Consider the following 15,764-nt stretch of genomic DNA (forward strand, 5'->3'; position numbering starts at 1 on the left):
ATAAGACAGCTTCCCATTTTTCCTAATGCCATACATTTTTTTTCACGTTGTTCCTAACAGACCATCTGTTAAGACTCTTCTGTAAACTACCTAAATATCCTTGGAAGTCATTATTACTTTTAACTCAATAGACGTTTGGGTTTTTTTTTTTTTTTTTTTTTTTTTTTTTTGCTTATCTAATAGCATATTAATCCCCATATTGACGTGTTTGTAGCCCGACCACTCCCAACCCAACACCTAGGAGTTCCAGGTGCTCAGTCGATGAATGAATGAATTAATCAGTTGCAAAAACCAAGCCTGCAAATTGGACCCTCCTGCATTTGGGGGATGAGAGAGCATCCTGAACACTCATGAGCTCCTGAACCATACCAACCCCTCCCCACTTTCCTAGCTCCTCCTCACAGCCGCCCCAGGATGGGGTCGGTGTGTGCAATGGTTAGGATCAGGGTGGCCCCCCGAGACCGTGTGTGGAAGGCTTGGTCCCTGGCATCACCGTGCTGAGGAGCTTGTGGAGCCTGTAAAAGGTGGGGTCTGGAGGGAGGTCTTAGGGACTTGCCTTTGAAGAGGTGGGAGGACCCCAGCCCCTTGCTCTTTTTCTCTTTCACCCTTGGGCCATGATATGACTGGATTCTCTCCACCCCATGCCACCACCATGACGTGCTGCCTCACCACAGGCCCCAAACAGTGGGACCAATCAATCATGGTCTCGGACCTCCAAAACTGTAAGTCAAAATCAATCACCTTCTCTCTCCTTATGTCTTTGAGCTGGGTGTGTGATATAGAAACAGAACACTGACTGCCACACTGGTTATCCCCATCTCCCAGATGACTTGGCTGAGGCCAGCAACAGGCAGGACCCAGGTTCAAGCCAGGCCCGCCCAATCCCTGGCCAAAGCTCTCAGGTGGACTGTTAAATTGAATCTTAGTCCTCAGCCCAGTCTATGTGTTCTTACGAACTGTGTGCAGTGTTCTCGGCAGACAAAATCGCCAATGAGGTGTGTGTGGACAGGAGGCCAGGAGGAGGCCTACTCCCCCTGGGGCGTACGGCCACCTCCTAGCTGCCCCTGCTCCTGGCCTTAACCTTGAGTCCTCCCCTCCCCCAGGCCCTAAACCATCCCTAGGCCCTTTGTTCCTCCCCACAGCTGCTCAGCAAAGTCTCTGATGTGAAATTATGATCACAGGTTGTACTTAAAATAATTCCACAAAATGCTCTGCCTCTCTGCGTTGATGAACATAATGGAGGAAAAATTTCTAGAGAAAAATAAAGAATCCACTTTGTCCAAGATTAAAAAAAAAAAAAAGAATCATGGGCTGCATACATAGCATTTGTTTAGACCTGAAAGAGTCTGTCCCCAGGAAGCTGGCCAAATGCTGGAACTTGGGAAACCTGGGCGAGGAAGAAGAGCAGGCTGCTGGCAGGAGCAGAGATCAGGCACATATGGGTCTGTTTAAACTGTGAGGGGGCTGGGAGACCCTGGGTTTCCAGTATCCAATTTCCAGAGCAAGTGGCCGAGCGGCACCTCGCCCCTTCCCAACAGCCTTTCATGCCACCACCACGCGGAACAAGGTGGGCGTGGGCGTGGCTTCTTTCTCCAAGATAGCGGCCTGTGAACCTAGAGTCCGCACTGCAAGCAGGGCAGGGCTGAACACAGACCTCGAGCTCTGGCCCCTCGCTCCCTGGGCACCCAACCCCTGGGCTAGCCTGAGCCAGCCTGAAGCTCTGTGCTTGCCCTTTCTTCAGGATGGCCCTTCAGCTTGGGGTCCTGTCCCAGGGACCCAGTGATCAGGCCATGAGGAGCTGGAACAAGGCTCTTCCATGGGACCAGCTCCCACCTCAGCAGGCAGACTCCACAGAGGACATTTCCCCCATTTCCTGAAACTTCCTCCAGGGTTGAGCCCTGAGCAGCGTGCAGGTAGAGATGAGCCAATCCCCACAGAGATGATGGCAGGTTTTGCTCCTGTGCTTCTGACCAAAACACCCAGAAACAAGGAGGCACTTGGTCCATAGGCCTGCCTCAGGTGGGACTGCAGCAATCAATAAGGAGGTGCCTCAAGAGCCCCTGTACACACAAACTTCTGTGAAAATAAGTGCTGCCTCTCCCCAAAGCACACAGCAAAAAACAGCCCTTCTGGACACTGTCTGTCTGTCTGTTGAGACTCTCTGCCCGTCTGATAAGCTGGCCTTATCATGCTTGGGGCTTGTGCCTCCCCTAAAATGGTCAGTAGGCCATACCCAAGGCCTCTGAGGCCCTCGAGCACAGTGAGGTATGGGAGCAGAAGACTGGAGCCATTGAGTCCCAGACCCACCACTTCCTGACAGAGAAGCTCCATGCTCCTCTCTGGGCCCTGACTTCCTCACCTGTTAAATTTGGGCATGACTCTGTCCACCTCACTAGGTGGTTCTGAGGGTGCGATGTTGGTAGGAGAGCTTTTAGAGCACTTGTCACCAGAGTGGCAGAAGCAGCAGGGCAGGAGAACCCATGAGCACTCAGGTCGGAGGCAGAGGCATGGTCCGTGGGAATGCTACAGTTCCCTCGCCTCACCTCCATGCTGTCTGCCTGGCTGCAGGTCTGCTTCCCAGACCCCCCAAAAGGAGTGTGGCCAGCCAGCCTCAGCATGGGCTCCCTTCACACCGTGCCCCTCTCTTCCTCTCTTAGGAACAATTTTGATGCCTGGGAAACCCTGAGTATCTGTCTTCTCCAGGCTTGCTTTTTAGAAAGAGGGGGGGGGGGGGGGAATCCCAGTTTCCTTTGTCTTTGGGCCACATGATCTCCTTCTACCCCACTCAGCCAGGGTGCACCAGGAGTGGGCAGAAGCACTGGTTGTCCAGTGAAAGGAGATGGCATCACTGATACTATTTGGATTCACTGGTGCATGGCAATTAAAACTGTAAAAAGTGGCCTGGCTTTGAGCCTGTGAACCTAGAGTCGACGGTCTTGGTCTCGAGACGCTCTGGAGATAAGGCACCTCTCACCAGCAGCAGACCTACCCTGCACATCTATGGCACTGCGTACCCACAGTGACCCTCCTGGGGACCCTCTCCTTACCCCAACGCCCCCGCCAAAGAGCGCGGTTTACTCGGTGGCTCACCACCGCAGCACTCGGGAGCGAGGCCACTGGAATCCCTGAACAGGGGACTCTCCCTCCCCATGCAAGCCCTGGGCCCCTGCAGACCAGCAAAGAAAAAGCAGGGACCCAAGGGTCACGGGGCTTATGACAAGGGCCCAAAGTGCCTCCTCTTTCTTCTCACATTTTCCTTGTTTGCAGACGGCTGCATGTAATGAGGAAATGCTGTCAGCAGAAGGGAAGGAAGCTTCGCCCTGACCCCCAAGGACCTGTGTCCTCCGGGCGTGAGGCAAGGGCATTCCTTCGCTCTGACCCTTGAAGGGCAGCTCCATCCACCCACATGGACCCAAATAGGAAAAGTGGAGAGGAATGGAGCACTCACCCACCCCATGCAGGTGACATCCTGGGGACTCTTCCACACAATAAAAATGACCTAAGAAATAACCCTGAGAGCTGCTATGCCTAGTCTCTCCACATCCCATGATCCCGTCTGACCCTTGCCGTCTCCTCACTGATCCTGTAAGCTTCTTGCTCTTGTTGAATGTCCCCTCACCTCATGGATGAGGGAACTGAGGCCAAAAAAAAGTGGAGGATTCCCCAGGTGGCACTGTAAGGGACGGAGTTGGGACCCAGTCAGGCCTGTCTGAACTCAAGATCACCTTTATTTCATCTCTCAGGCCCTCCAGGGGGTTCAACAGTGCTGTGGCCTGAGCCTCACCGCCTTTCCACTAAGGAGGCCCAATACCCCATGGACTGAGGGGCGTCCCCCTGGCACACAGGGAACCCTGGCCTCTGGAGGTAAGTCCCCTTCCAAACCTGGAGTTAATGATAAAGCTGGAACAACGTAAAGACTTGCATCCCCTCTCCTCCTTTATCAATATGTGACTTGGGCTGAATGCCAAGTCAAACCTCTCCAGAGCCACATCCTCAGTGGTAACTTATTAAAGAGTAAATCAAAGTTTGCTCAAAGAGAAAAGTAAACATCCCCAACTGTCCATGTGAGGCCGGACCCCGAGCTCACTTCCCGGTCGCTCTGTTGACTCAAGCTGTGATCCTAGATAAGTGGCTACCCACTCACCGCCCAGGCCCAAAGTGCAAAACTGGGGCAAGAGCCCCAGGACAGCCTGCCCCTGGGACGCAGGAACTGGCAGGCGCGGCTCTGATGGGGTCTGCGGCTCGGAGAGGAAAACCAGACAAAGGCGGCCCGGTACAAAGCCCTGCGTGCAGGTAGCAGCTGCGTGCCCTGCGTCTCCGATTGTGAGGAAGTGGGTCACTCCTTTGTCACACTACCGAGGACCCCCACCATCCTTCGGATCTGTACTCACCCAGGACTACTGGGAGTGAGGAGGGCAGGGCCGCACTCTGGGACTCAGACGGCGGGAGGAGTAAGAACAGCATCCACAAGAGTCAGCCCTCATCACACCACGAGCGTTTTCAAAGAAACAAATAAAAATAGCCAGAAGTGGGTCAGCACTTACAGTGAGGCTGGAGGCAGGAAACTGGGGCAGAAGTTTTATTTCATAAATCCCAACTCGAGCGCTCTCGCCAACCTGAGTCCCTCTTGTTTTTCTTCCTTTTCCTTCTCTGACTTCTGGATGCACCAGAAGAGTGTCAAATCCTGGCTTCATCTATTTCCAAGGCTCTTTGCCCTGAGGCTGAGGGGAAGATGCTAAAAGGAGCTGACTTGGAAAGCAGGTGGGAAGGAGATGGCACAGGCAGTCTGCCTCCCTCTGCAGCCTCGGCGTGTTGCCTAGGGGAAAGGGCGGCACCCAGGTGGGAAGCATGAGTCCTCAGACTTTCCTGAACTGGAGCAGGCCTACCCACACCAGCACCCCCTGTACTGCCCCACAGGTCTGTGGCACCTGGGATGCCACACACAGGTACACTTGTACACACAACAGGACACACATTTCCAAAACACATACACCCAGCACACATGCCTGCATAGTCCAAACCCATTCCCACACACACCCCTGACGGGCACACAGTTGTAGACTGTACTCATATACCCACTCAGCTCCCATGCACACACATGGTGCATACACATGGCACCCGTGCACATACACAGTACAGCTGGCTCTCCCCATTGTGAGTTCCATGTCCACGGATTCAGTGGGGGAGAAGAGCTTGTCTTACACCGACAGGCTTTCCCCTTGCCATCATTCCCTAAGTAATGCAGTATAACAACTTCTGCCCTGGCAGGCACACTATGGTAGGTACTGTAAGCAGCCTGGAGATAATCTGAAGTACGTGGGAGAAGCACGTGGACTACATGCAAAAACTGCTCCATTTTATGCAAGGGACTTGGGCATCTGCAGCTCCTGATGCCCTCTGTGGGGTCGTCAACCCCATCCCCTCTGGACACCCAGTAGCCACTTGCCCTACTCCTGTGCACACACTGGACCTGCAGAAATCAGAAACTGGCTCCTGCTCTCTGTACCCTTGACCTTGGCAGCTCTCCTTGGCACCCACATTTGGCAGGATTACATTTCCTTGTGGCCTCAGTGACGTGATGGGGCAGATTTATTGGGCTTATCAAAAAAAGAGAGAAGGTGAGAGCAAACTCTGCGGTGCAATCATCTCAGCCTTCGGTTTCAGGCTGCAGGTCCCCAGGGCCAAGACAGAAGAAGGACAAAATGGGGTCGTTGGGTGAGAGTGTGTGTGTGCGGCCAGTGATTTGCTGGAGCTGTGAAATGCGCACTGCTCTCAAATGTATCGTCTTTGAATTCAGCAAAATTCATACCAATCTGGGTTTGGTGGGTGACATAAGCAGCTCGCACGGACCTGCTTGTGCTCCTGCAAACACACAGGCTCAAGATGGGCTAAAAAAAGAGCAGGCTCCGGGACTCTGGAGGAATGCCATGGAAGAGTGGCCCTCCCTCCTGCCTCTCCTCCTGGGGAAGGCCACCGCCCAGAGGCCTAGCGGTCAGCACTCTCACCCAGGCCTCAGGGCTGGAGGAGGGCAAGTGGCCCCCTCTGGGGTTCTGCTGGGATGCGGACTGTGCTCAGGGTCCCTGACAGCCCCATCCTCTAGCCAGCAGACTCTGCCGTGGGCAGTCAGCTTTGTCACCTTGAAGTGGTATTCATTTCCCTTACTCACAGCTCAGGGATGGGTCCTCGGAGCCTTTGCCCAACAGAGCCGCCTGTTGGCTGTGAGAGGGTTAGGATTCCAGAAAGACTCGACCTCAGCTTGTGTGTTCAGCTCCCAGACGCCCATGGGTTGACAGGTCTCGGGTGTTTCTTAAAAATCATGCAGTTTAAAAGATCTAGCAAGGATGGTGGAATGTGATGGACATCATTATCCAAAGTACATGTATGAAGACACTAATTGGTGTCAACATACTTTATATACAACCAGAGATATGAAAAATTGTGCTGTATACGTGTAAAAAGAATTGTAATGCCTTCTGCTATCATTTATTTTTTTTAAATCAATTAAAAAAAAAAAAAATCTCCTGGCTCTGAATCTGGCCTAAAAGTGAGGAACCAAACACACACCAACTGCACAAAATCTTCAAGAATAAAGGATTTTTTTTTTTAAAGCTTGGGGCTTTCAGGGTGGGATTTTGGGGGAGTGAAAAGAAGATCTCAATCAAAAGAAACTTAAGACCATGGCCGAAATTCCCTTTTCTACTACTAGCTTTTTTTTTTTTTTTTTTTTTTTTTCCTTTTTTTTAAATGACAAAGTCACACAAGAGAGGAAATGAAAAGGGAAATTTTTAGACTTCTCATCTGTCCAGAAAGCCCCGGCTGTTTCAGAACCCGCCAGGGTAACCGTCGGGCCTGCGGTCACACTGCGATCCCAGGAGGCCTTGCGCACGGCCACTCTATCAATAAGGAAGTACCATCACTAAACCACAAGCCAGCTTTTTTTTCTCAGCCCACATGTTGCTCTACAAGGTTTTAAAACAAGCGACTTTCCTGTTTTTGAAACCTGTGAATCCTCAGGACTTCCAGGTTACCCAAATTATTTTATCCCTTGCAGCAACGACGGACGTGAATTTCAAAAGTGCTTTGCCCGGCCTTTCCTCCCCAGACTGCGGACGTCCACTTACCCATTGGATCCTTATTTACAGTATCGTGTTGCCAACCGCTGACACAGAGGAAAGAAAACACCAGTTATACATTAAACTTCGCAGTGCAGCATCTGTGCCAGGTGCCGTCGCGAGGCGTTTACTCACTGACCAGAGGTGGATGACCCCACCACCGAGAACGCGACAGAAACTACTCCTTAGGAGCGGCTGGCTGCTGTTCATGCAGACACACACATGCCTACAAATGTAGCATAAGGAGGCACCACAATTCTAGGGAAGCTATTATATTTATCACAGAAAGTGCAGCAAACCTGTTGGGAAATTTTTAAGTACAACCAAATGGCATTCCAAATGCCTAAGAGGTTGTTCAGGTTGCTGGAAAAGCAACCCAGGAAAGCCTAGGTAGAGGATTCTGCAGGGCGGTGGGTGAACGATGTAAACTGTCGGGCTGAATCCTCAGTGGTATGCAAGTCAGACTTGCTTCCATTGAGCAAATAGAAGCACGCAGATGAAAGGCTGCATTGAGAAGACATGAGACAAGTCCACAGGCTTCTCCTTCCTGCTCAGCTCAGCAGGCCGAGAACCGCGTGCCAGACCTAACAACTGTGTCTGATGGCCATCCTCTGGCTTAACTTCCGCCCTGGCTAGTGGCCACTTGGCCTTGCTCAAGCAGTGCCTGCAAACCTCATCATGTGCTCTCTGGCTGGAAGCGGCCATCCTCCCCAGGCAGAACTGAAGTTCACTGAGGACTTCCGGAAGGTAATTCACATTCTGTTTTCAGTAGCTGCCCAATGAGAGTGAGGATAAACCACGGGTGAACTATATTCTGCAGCTCCAGCCAGTGACCTCTAAGCCCACTTTGCAGAATTCCCCACGGCAATAATGAGCCCAGCAGACACTTATCTAACCTCACAGCTTTTGTTCTTTTGGGGTTAAAATGAACACTTAGCTCATCAACACATACACATACACACACACACACACACACACACACGCACACACACCCCTTCCCAAAAAGAATCTGCTCTCAGTTTGAGCACACAGGTATTCTGTTTATCTTCTTCTCTTCCTTCCAACAAACCTGCCAGCACTAAAAGGCTGGGACAGGCTCTGCAGGGCTCTGGGCTATGACCTCTGTGTCCGAGGCTGGGTTCTCTTGGAGCAGCCCTGGCCCCTCTCTGGTCAAGTGTGGAGTGTCACAGCAAGGAGCCTCAGGAACAGATCAGAGAATTTCGACCAGCCCACTGTGGCATAGCACAGTCCGCCCTTGGGGAGAAACATAGAAGCTAAGAATTCCAGAGAATTCCAGACTTCCCACACAGACCAGCAGTTATTTTTAACCACAGTCCTCATTGGCAGACAATCTGCTCTGTTTGTATGGAAAGCATCCTGTTCTTCCACCAGGTTTTTAAATAACCACGTTTCCTCTCCTCCTTCAGAAAAGCCCAGCGACACACTAACGTGAGGTAAACATGGAACTGCTTTCTGACCCCCAGATGCGGCGCTCAGGCCTTGGATCAGCACAGGGGCTGCACCATGAGTCTCACCCTGACAACGTAGAACTCAGCTCTTGCTTCTCTCCAGGAGTTAAGTATTCCCCAGTGAAGAAGGAGATGCCTCCACTGACCCCACACACCCAGGGCCATGCTTAAGGCCTGCAGGCTGCATGCCCCACTCTCCTGGGCCAGCTCCAGGGCCATCATGGGCACTGGGCAGAGGTGCTTCTGGTGAGGCCTTTGCAGTAGGCCTGTCGGTCACCTGTGGGTGCTCTCCATCCTGACATCACCACCCCATTTTCTCAGGCCAGCAAAGCACAGAGGAAGATAGGCCATGGGGTGAATCCAAGATATCGCCTTATATTTGTGTCCATGAAGAGTGACTCATGTTATAGAGTCTCTCTCAATTTCTTTATTTAGTACAACAAAATACCCTGTAAGGAATTGAGATTCATGAACCTTCCCTTAGGTAGCCAAGACCCCACGAAGGTCTTTTTCAAAAGCAGCCCAAGAAGTCAGCTTTGGGGGGATCTCAAATAGCACATGGAGAGTAAGGACTGAGATAACGTTTCCAACAACACAGCCTACAGACTCAAAAAGTGCTAAATCTCAAAGACACTAGGCAGAGGCAAGAAGAGGCACCCTCAAAGATTGAGCTATGTCATTCAGAAAAGGAGCTCAAGTGCCACAAGAAGCCTGAGCAACGAGCAAAACAAAGGCAACATTTTCACACATTTATGCCTGCAATTCTATAAATACCTGTAATTAAATCAATAGGTTAAATTTTATAATACAAGATTTGACTGTCACTTGCATCATTAAAAGTTTATATATCCAAGCTGGCCAAGAAAGACCAAAACTTTTGTAACCCGCCCATTGGGAAACGAGGCATTGCCTCATATTTGGGGTTGCATATATGGTACCAGCACCTGCCAAGCTTGTTCTTCCTAACAAGAGTATTTGTTGAGCACCCACCAGATGCAGGCAGTACGCCAAGCTCTGAGAATAAGCATCCTTGTGTGCATGCTGGTCCTGTGAGGGATGTCCTGTCATCCCCTCATTTCTTCAGGGGAGAAAACCAGGGCTTCGAAAATGTGAGTTACTTTCTCAAAGAAATAAATGGAGCACAGGTCTGATTTATTTTGCCTACTGCCCCTGAAAGCTCTTTTACTCTCCCTTCCCCCAAGTAACCACCAAGACCCACCCTAAACCATGTGGCAATATCCAGGTTTCTATTACATACTTGAAATAAGGAGAACTGGGCAGCTGGGGGAGGAGGGAGGAGCATCTGCCTGAGCCCAGCATAGCCATCACTTCACACTGTCATGGCTAAATCATGTCTTTGGCTATGGAGTCCACTGATGGATGGTGGATAACATCACCAATGATGGCTGGAATCTGCTTAGGTACTTGCAGGAGGCCTGGCTGGGGCAGCCTGTGGACTTAGACGTTGTTCATGATCCACATGCTCCTTCTCTCGTGTGCAGACACGTCGTCACGCTGAGTTCCTAAGTCCTCACCACCTCCTCTAATACCAACTGGCCATAAAGTGGGGGAAAGAAGCACATCAAACTCAGGCCTGCTCAGGTCCAGCATACAGGATGGTGTTTCCCGTAAAAGCAAAAGGAAAACATGGCCCCTCGTCCTGGAGCCACCCCGTAATCCCAAGCAGTCATCTCACTTTCCTTCACTGCCGTTCCTTCATCATCAAAATGCCATATTTGAGGACCATAGCTGAAGTAGCCAAGTAACATTATCCAATCAAGGGGAGCACCATCTAATGGTCACAAAGGCTGCGGCGTCGGCAGCCACACGTGTTTCGTAGAACGCACTCCCGTGCCTGAGCAAGCAGGAAAACACGCGAGGGAAGTGATCCGGCTGAGAATGAACTGAAAACTGATGAACACGCAGTTGCTAATGCAGTGTTTATTATTTTTTACTACAATAAAAATTAACCTGTACACCACGCTGGCCAGCCAACAGAGTGAACTCCACCGTCTGGATAGCGGCATTGGTGTCTCTGTAGCCTCGGGTTGCAGGGGACTGATGCCAGGTCCAATTTTATTTGTAAATAGGCCCTGGGTGTCTGGACAACAGAACCGGGAGGTTCCTGGGAAGCAAGATCCAACATGCCCATGAGCCCAAGACGGGCCCGGGAAGTAGGATCCCTTCCTGCATCCCCAGGCTCCTGCATTTCCCAAGAAAGAGGTTCCACACGCTCGCAGGAGAGTTGCCATCACCCTGCATCACCCGCTAGACGACAAAGTTGTGCCTCTCAAGGGAACCAGGGAACATGGGGCATACGGAGGGGCCTCGGGCGAGCCCTGGCAAGCTCAGCCAGGCCCTGTGACAGCAGCAGCAACCACGGCCCCCGCCTCAGAGCCGACCTCTCCTGGGGCTCCTCCATCAGCTTTGCAAGCAGCTGGAGGAGTCTACTCCCCCCGCAGCGCCCTGCACAAGCAGGCCTAAATTATGACTCATGGAAATCCCCACTGCTGCGGGGATCAGGTCGCTTTCAGACTCCCAGCAATTAATGGCCCTTTTGGTCAAAGGAGAATAGGAAAAACAAAACCAGCCTGCAAGGCTAAGGGCTTCAAAACAGGCTGTTTGGTTTCTAGTAAATTAGAGGGAGTGGGTGGAGAGGTACCAGTAATGCTGTCCTGTACAATGTGGTCTTCTTTGACGTCAGCAGCAGGTTTCTCTCTCCCTGTCTCCTCCTTTCCCTCCCCTCTCTCTCCCATGTTCCCTCCCTCTTGCCTCTTTGTGTCAAAAAGACAGATGACATAGGGTGGCTCTGGAAGACGACTCATAGTCCAACACTACAGTTCAGGGTCTCAGAAGACTCCCACCCTTGCGCGAAGGCTATGGTGAGAGGTGGGCAAATTAGCAAGACAAAAATGCACGGGACTCTGCAGGAAGAAGGGCAGGCCCCGGAATCAAGCAGCAAGCCCCACTGGCCGTGCATTCCTCCTGTCTGGCCTGAGGAGCGGTTCTGTCTGAGGGAACATTCTTCCTGTAGCACAGAACACACACTGGTCTCCAGTGGGCCTGAAATAGTATCCTGGAGAGCATGCACCCTGCTCTGTGGTCACTCTTCCTGGCAGCCAGCTGGGGCTGCTGGGCCAGGGTTTCTCCTGGCTCCCCCGCTTCTTCCACCAGAGCTGTTTTTCTCCACAGCAATGCTGCTGCGTGTTAGCACAGAGCCATCTAGACTGAAGACTCGAGGCAGGCTGAGCGCTCTGAGCCCGGCCCTGCCATGCTGCATCTCCCCCTTTCAATGGTATCTTCCAGCCCCTCTGTTTTAACAGGGACAGCAGCTTAGACCCCTGGGAGCCCAGCCAGGTAGAGACACGGGAGTCTCTGTAGACTGGGCCACTTCCTCCGTGGCTCTCAGTTGCCACATGGCCTCAGCAAGCCAACTTGGTCTCTGGAGTAACGTGACTTTGCAGAAATGCTTTCCACAGGCAGCTCTGTGAGAGCAGAAATCCATCCCCGAGCCCTCGGGTTCTGCAGGGCGGGAGGAACAGGGGGCGGGAGGAACAGGGGGCTGGAGGAGCAGGGGGCAGGAAGAGCAGGGCTCAGGCCTCGGGTACACAGCCTGATTTGTCTGTGCGAGATACGCCGCCTCCTCCTCTCCCCTCCTCTGACCTGCACAGCAAGGCCATCAGAGGGCCTCAGAACAAGGAGTATTTTGTAAGCCAACGCCTCCCAAGCTGTCTGTGGGCACCGGGTCCATGGGAAAAGCAGACTGGCAATGGGAAAGCACATGTAAGAGAGAACAGAGCCAGTCACATGGGTCTATTCAGAGATCAGAACCTGAAACAGAGCTGTGTGTGTGTGTGTGTGTGAGTATATGTGTGTGTGCATGCGCACACTTGTGCATGTCGGGGCAGGGAGTGCTCTGTGGTATCATGAGCAGAAGATAGCGTCTCAGTGAGAGCACAGGCCCAGCTCACACAGGCATTGACACAGATGTGCAGTGGATGGATGAACCAGCAAGTGAGAGAAAAGATCTAGGAGAGGAGGAGGCCAGGGGCGGCCTCCACCAAGCTGTCTCACTAACAGCGCAGGGACCAATCTGTGCCCGTACCATGGGACAACCAGGAAGAAGGCGCCCTGGTGGCCACCTGACCCAGCAAATCACCAACCGCCACTAAACCACAATCATGATCTTCAGCATCCCTAAGGGGCTAGAGTCTCCCTACTGCCTCCCTGCCTGGTCCTCGTCCTGCCTGGCTGGTATCTGCTGTCGTCATTCACAGCAGCAGTGTTCACTATGGCCTGTGCAAGAGGAAAGAGCTAACTCTGCCGAGCAAGTGTTACGGCGTGTGGGTGCGGAGTGCACTATTCCCACTCACACTGGCTGAGAGGTAAGCATCATGGCCCCCATTTTACAAATAAGGAGTTGCAGAGAAGTTAAGTCACTGGCCCAAAGTGATGCAGTAGCAGCAAAGAGACGCTCACGCTGACATGAGACACGTTCCTTCGATGAAGACAGGTCAGTGAAAGCTCAGCTCCCATTGCAGAGGAGCTCAGAGGACATCAGGGGACTATGCAAGCCCCACACTCTGTGTGTATGTGCCCATGTGAGTGGCACACGGGTGAGTCCACTCAGCCCAGGACAGCACCTTCGGCTGGCACATCCAGCCCGTGTTCTACCAAAAAGCCCGTGTTCAAAACCCACTTATTGAAAAGCTCATCTCTGGTTGGGCAGGACAAACGCTTGGCCTGAGGCCGTTCCAGGGGACTGTGCTTCTCGCCAGAGGTTCCTGCCCGGGAACAAAGCCCAATAAACCACACAGCCGAACCCTCGGAAAGATCAGCAGACTCAGGTGACGACAAGTTTATTTTAAGTAAATCAAGAGGGAGACGGGATGTGAAAACAGTTTCTGCAAGGGCTGGGGCTCATCCTCGTCCCTTCTCTGAGGTGGAGCCCACCCACCCAAAAGCACTGACTGGAACAGAGAGGAAGAGCCTGGTGGTCCCCATGAACCCACAGCTGCCCATGTGGAGATGTGCCCATGGGGCACAGGGGCTCCGACACAGGGGCTCTGCACAGTGGAAGCACCGCTTTGCTCAGATCTCTCCATGCGTCCTCCAGTTTCTGAATGAAGACTCTGCTGCTTTTCCTTCTTGGCAAAGCTACTCTCATTAAAAAGCCAGTATCCTAGAAACTGAAGTGGCCTTGGATGCCATTCTGTTGCAGCAGACTGAACTTTCCTTGCTGAATCAGACCCCTTCATATGTCAACGATGAGTCACACACAAGTAAATGAGCCACCAGGAGGAAGAGAGATAACGAGGCGATATTTATCAGTGGCTGTCTCTTAGCAAATGATGAGCATTGCCTACCCGCTGGTCATGTTGCTGTGCGTTACCTTCCCGACCATCACTTAGGCACTCCTGGGATGGCTTCTAACTGTCAATATTTACAGGAACTGGCCCTTCACCACCCAGGCCAAGTGGGCTGGATGTCTCCAAGGGTGAGTCCTGACGAAGGAAGCCTTGTATGGAAGGGTCCCTTCTCTAAGTCCTCCTTGGCTGGAGCAGACTTCGAGCCAATGGCCATCTGTCAGCAGAGCAGGCCTGACTGTCCAGCCAGTGCCTGGAAACCTGGGGCTCCACTTGAGAATGGGGGCGTAGAGATTTCTTGGGATTCTGAAAGCTCAGGGTCACGCATCTGAAACGCAGCTACCCTCAGAAAAAGGGTGACTTACATTCTCATGGAGGAAAGGATTCTCCTTGGTAATGAGCACGGAGCAAGAGGAGGAGGGCAGGACGCAGGGGCAGCCATGGAGCCAGCAGAGGAAGGCATTGAGGAGGAAGTGGGGCCAAGCACATGGTGGCTTTGGGACATTCCTGACGTGCTGACCCTCAGGTAAGCCTAGGGATAGGCACGTTTGATGGAGTGTAGAAAAGAAAGGGAAGTTGTGCCAACCACACAGAGAGACGCCACGGACTCCAGGAAGACCACGCTCGGCAGGAGGAGGCAGCAACCATACAAACCCCAACCCGGCTCTCCAGGAAATGTGTCTGCACAGGCATCCCATGCTGGCCACAGCCCTCTGGGGACCAGCACTATGCAGCCCAGGACCAATTGGTCGACAATGAGCTCCTAGAATCCCAGCCCCTTTACAATCAATGAGGTAAGCTGGCACTGCAGAAGCCCATGAGACGGTAGGATTATCATTGCACTACATGATAGAAAGTGCTGGGTTCAAAATGGCAGACGCCCTAGGAGAACAAGAAATGGTAAGACTTCCACACTGTGCATAGGTTCTTCATAGGCTGGGCACGTTTGAAGTTGCCAGATGTTCCCAGAGATCGCAAGATGATTCCAAGATGAAATGAGCCACTGATGGCTGCAGACAAAGAGGTCACAGCACATGACCCTCCAGGACCACAAGGCCAAGGACAATCTGCCCGTCGCAGTTGCATGGGCAACCCCTGCCCGTGGGGGAGGGGCAGCCAGGAGGAAGGATGCTTCCGAGTCTGTGAGGGGTTTCCATCCCATCCCAGGGCTTCTGGGGGCCTCTGCCGGGCCCTGCGTTTCATTTCCCCACGGGGTTTCCGCTTTCTGTGGAGGGCGGAGGCCAGGCGAGGCTGAATCGGGAGAACTCTGGAGGAGTAGATGAAGACCCACAGCCTTTCCCGGGTCCTCTTTCCATACTTCTCTGCTTTCGTCTCTAGAGTTTCCTGAATCCCCAGAGCAGGACATGTGCTGAGTGGACAGGTTGGAAGGTGGAACCAGTTTGCTGGGGCTGCTGCCACAAATTACCAAGCCCAGGAGGCTTAGACAACAGAACTTCCTTTCCCCACAGCCCTGGAGGCTGGAGTCCAGGGTCAAGGTGCGGCAGGGCTGCTCCTCCCAAGGCCTCTCTCTTGGCTTGCAGACAACATCTTTTCCCTGCGTCCTCACCTGACCATCCCTCTGTATGATCTGTCTTCTCATCTCCTCTTCCACAAGGACCCCAGTCACACTGGATGAGTTCCCACCCATGTGATCCCATTTTAGCTTGATCACCTTTTGAAAGACCCTGTACCCAAGAGGGTCACAGTCTGAGGTCCTGGAGATTGGGACTTCCACCCTTACAAAGATGAAGCAGGAAGAAAGACCAACAAACCCGTGTGGAGCCCCCACCCTGTTTGGCTCTGGCCAGGCAACCGGG

At 52.5% G+C, this 15,764-nt stretch overlaps 2 long non-coding RNA genes across 2 annotated transcripts in view; one reads left to right on the top strand and one right to left on the bottom strand.

The window, feature by feature from the left end:
* The window catches only part of LOC114102503 (uncharacterized), a 45,586-nt gene extending 41,106 nt beyond the window's left edge, over nucleotides 1–4,480 (bottom strand). Inside the window, exon 1 of the long non-coding RNA XR_003584522.2 lies at nucleotides 4,392–4,480. This is a non-coding gene — a long non-coding RNA (uncharacterized lncRNA). The remainder of the gene's footprint in view (nucleotides 1–4,391) is intronic.
* Nucleotides 4,481–7,471: 2,991 nt separating this feature from the next.
* On the top strand, nucleotides 7,472–10,563 carry LOC114102501 (uncharacterized). Its single transcript, XR_003584518.2, has 3 exons — nucleotides 7,472–7,859; nucleotides 8,540–8,686; nucleotides 10,084–10,563. It is a non-coding gene; the product is annotated as an uncharacterized lncRNA (long non-coding RNA).
* Nucleotides 10,564–15,764: the final 5,201 nt, after the last annotated feature.

Source organism: Marmota flaviventris, chromosome 12 (assembly GCF_047511675.1).
Source record: "Marmota flaviventris isolate mMarFla1 chromosome 12, mMarFla1.hap1, whole genome shotgun sequence".
NCBI classification, from domain to species: domain Eukaryota; kingdom Metazoa; phylum Chordata; class Mammalia; order Rodentia; family Sciuridae; genus Marmota; species Marmota flaviventris.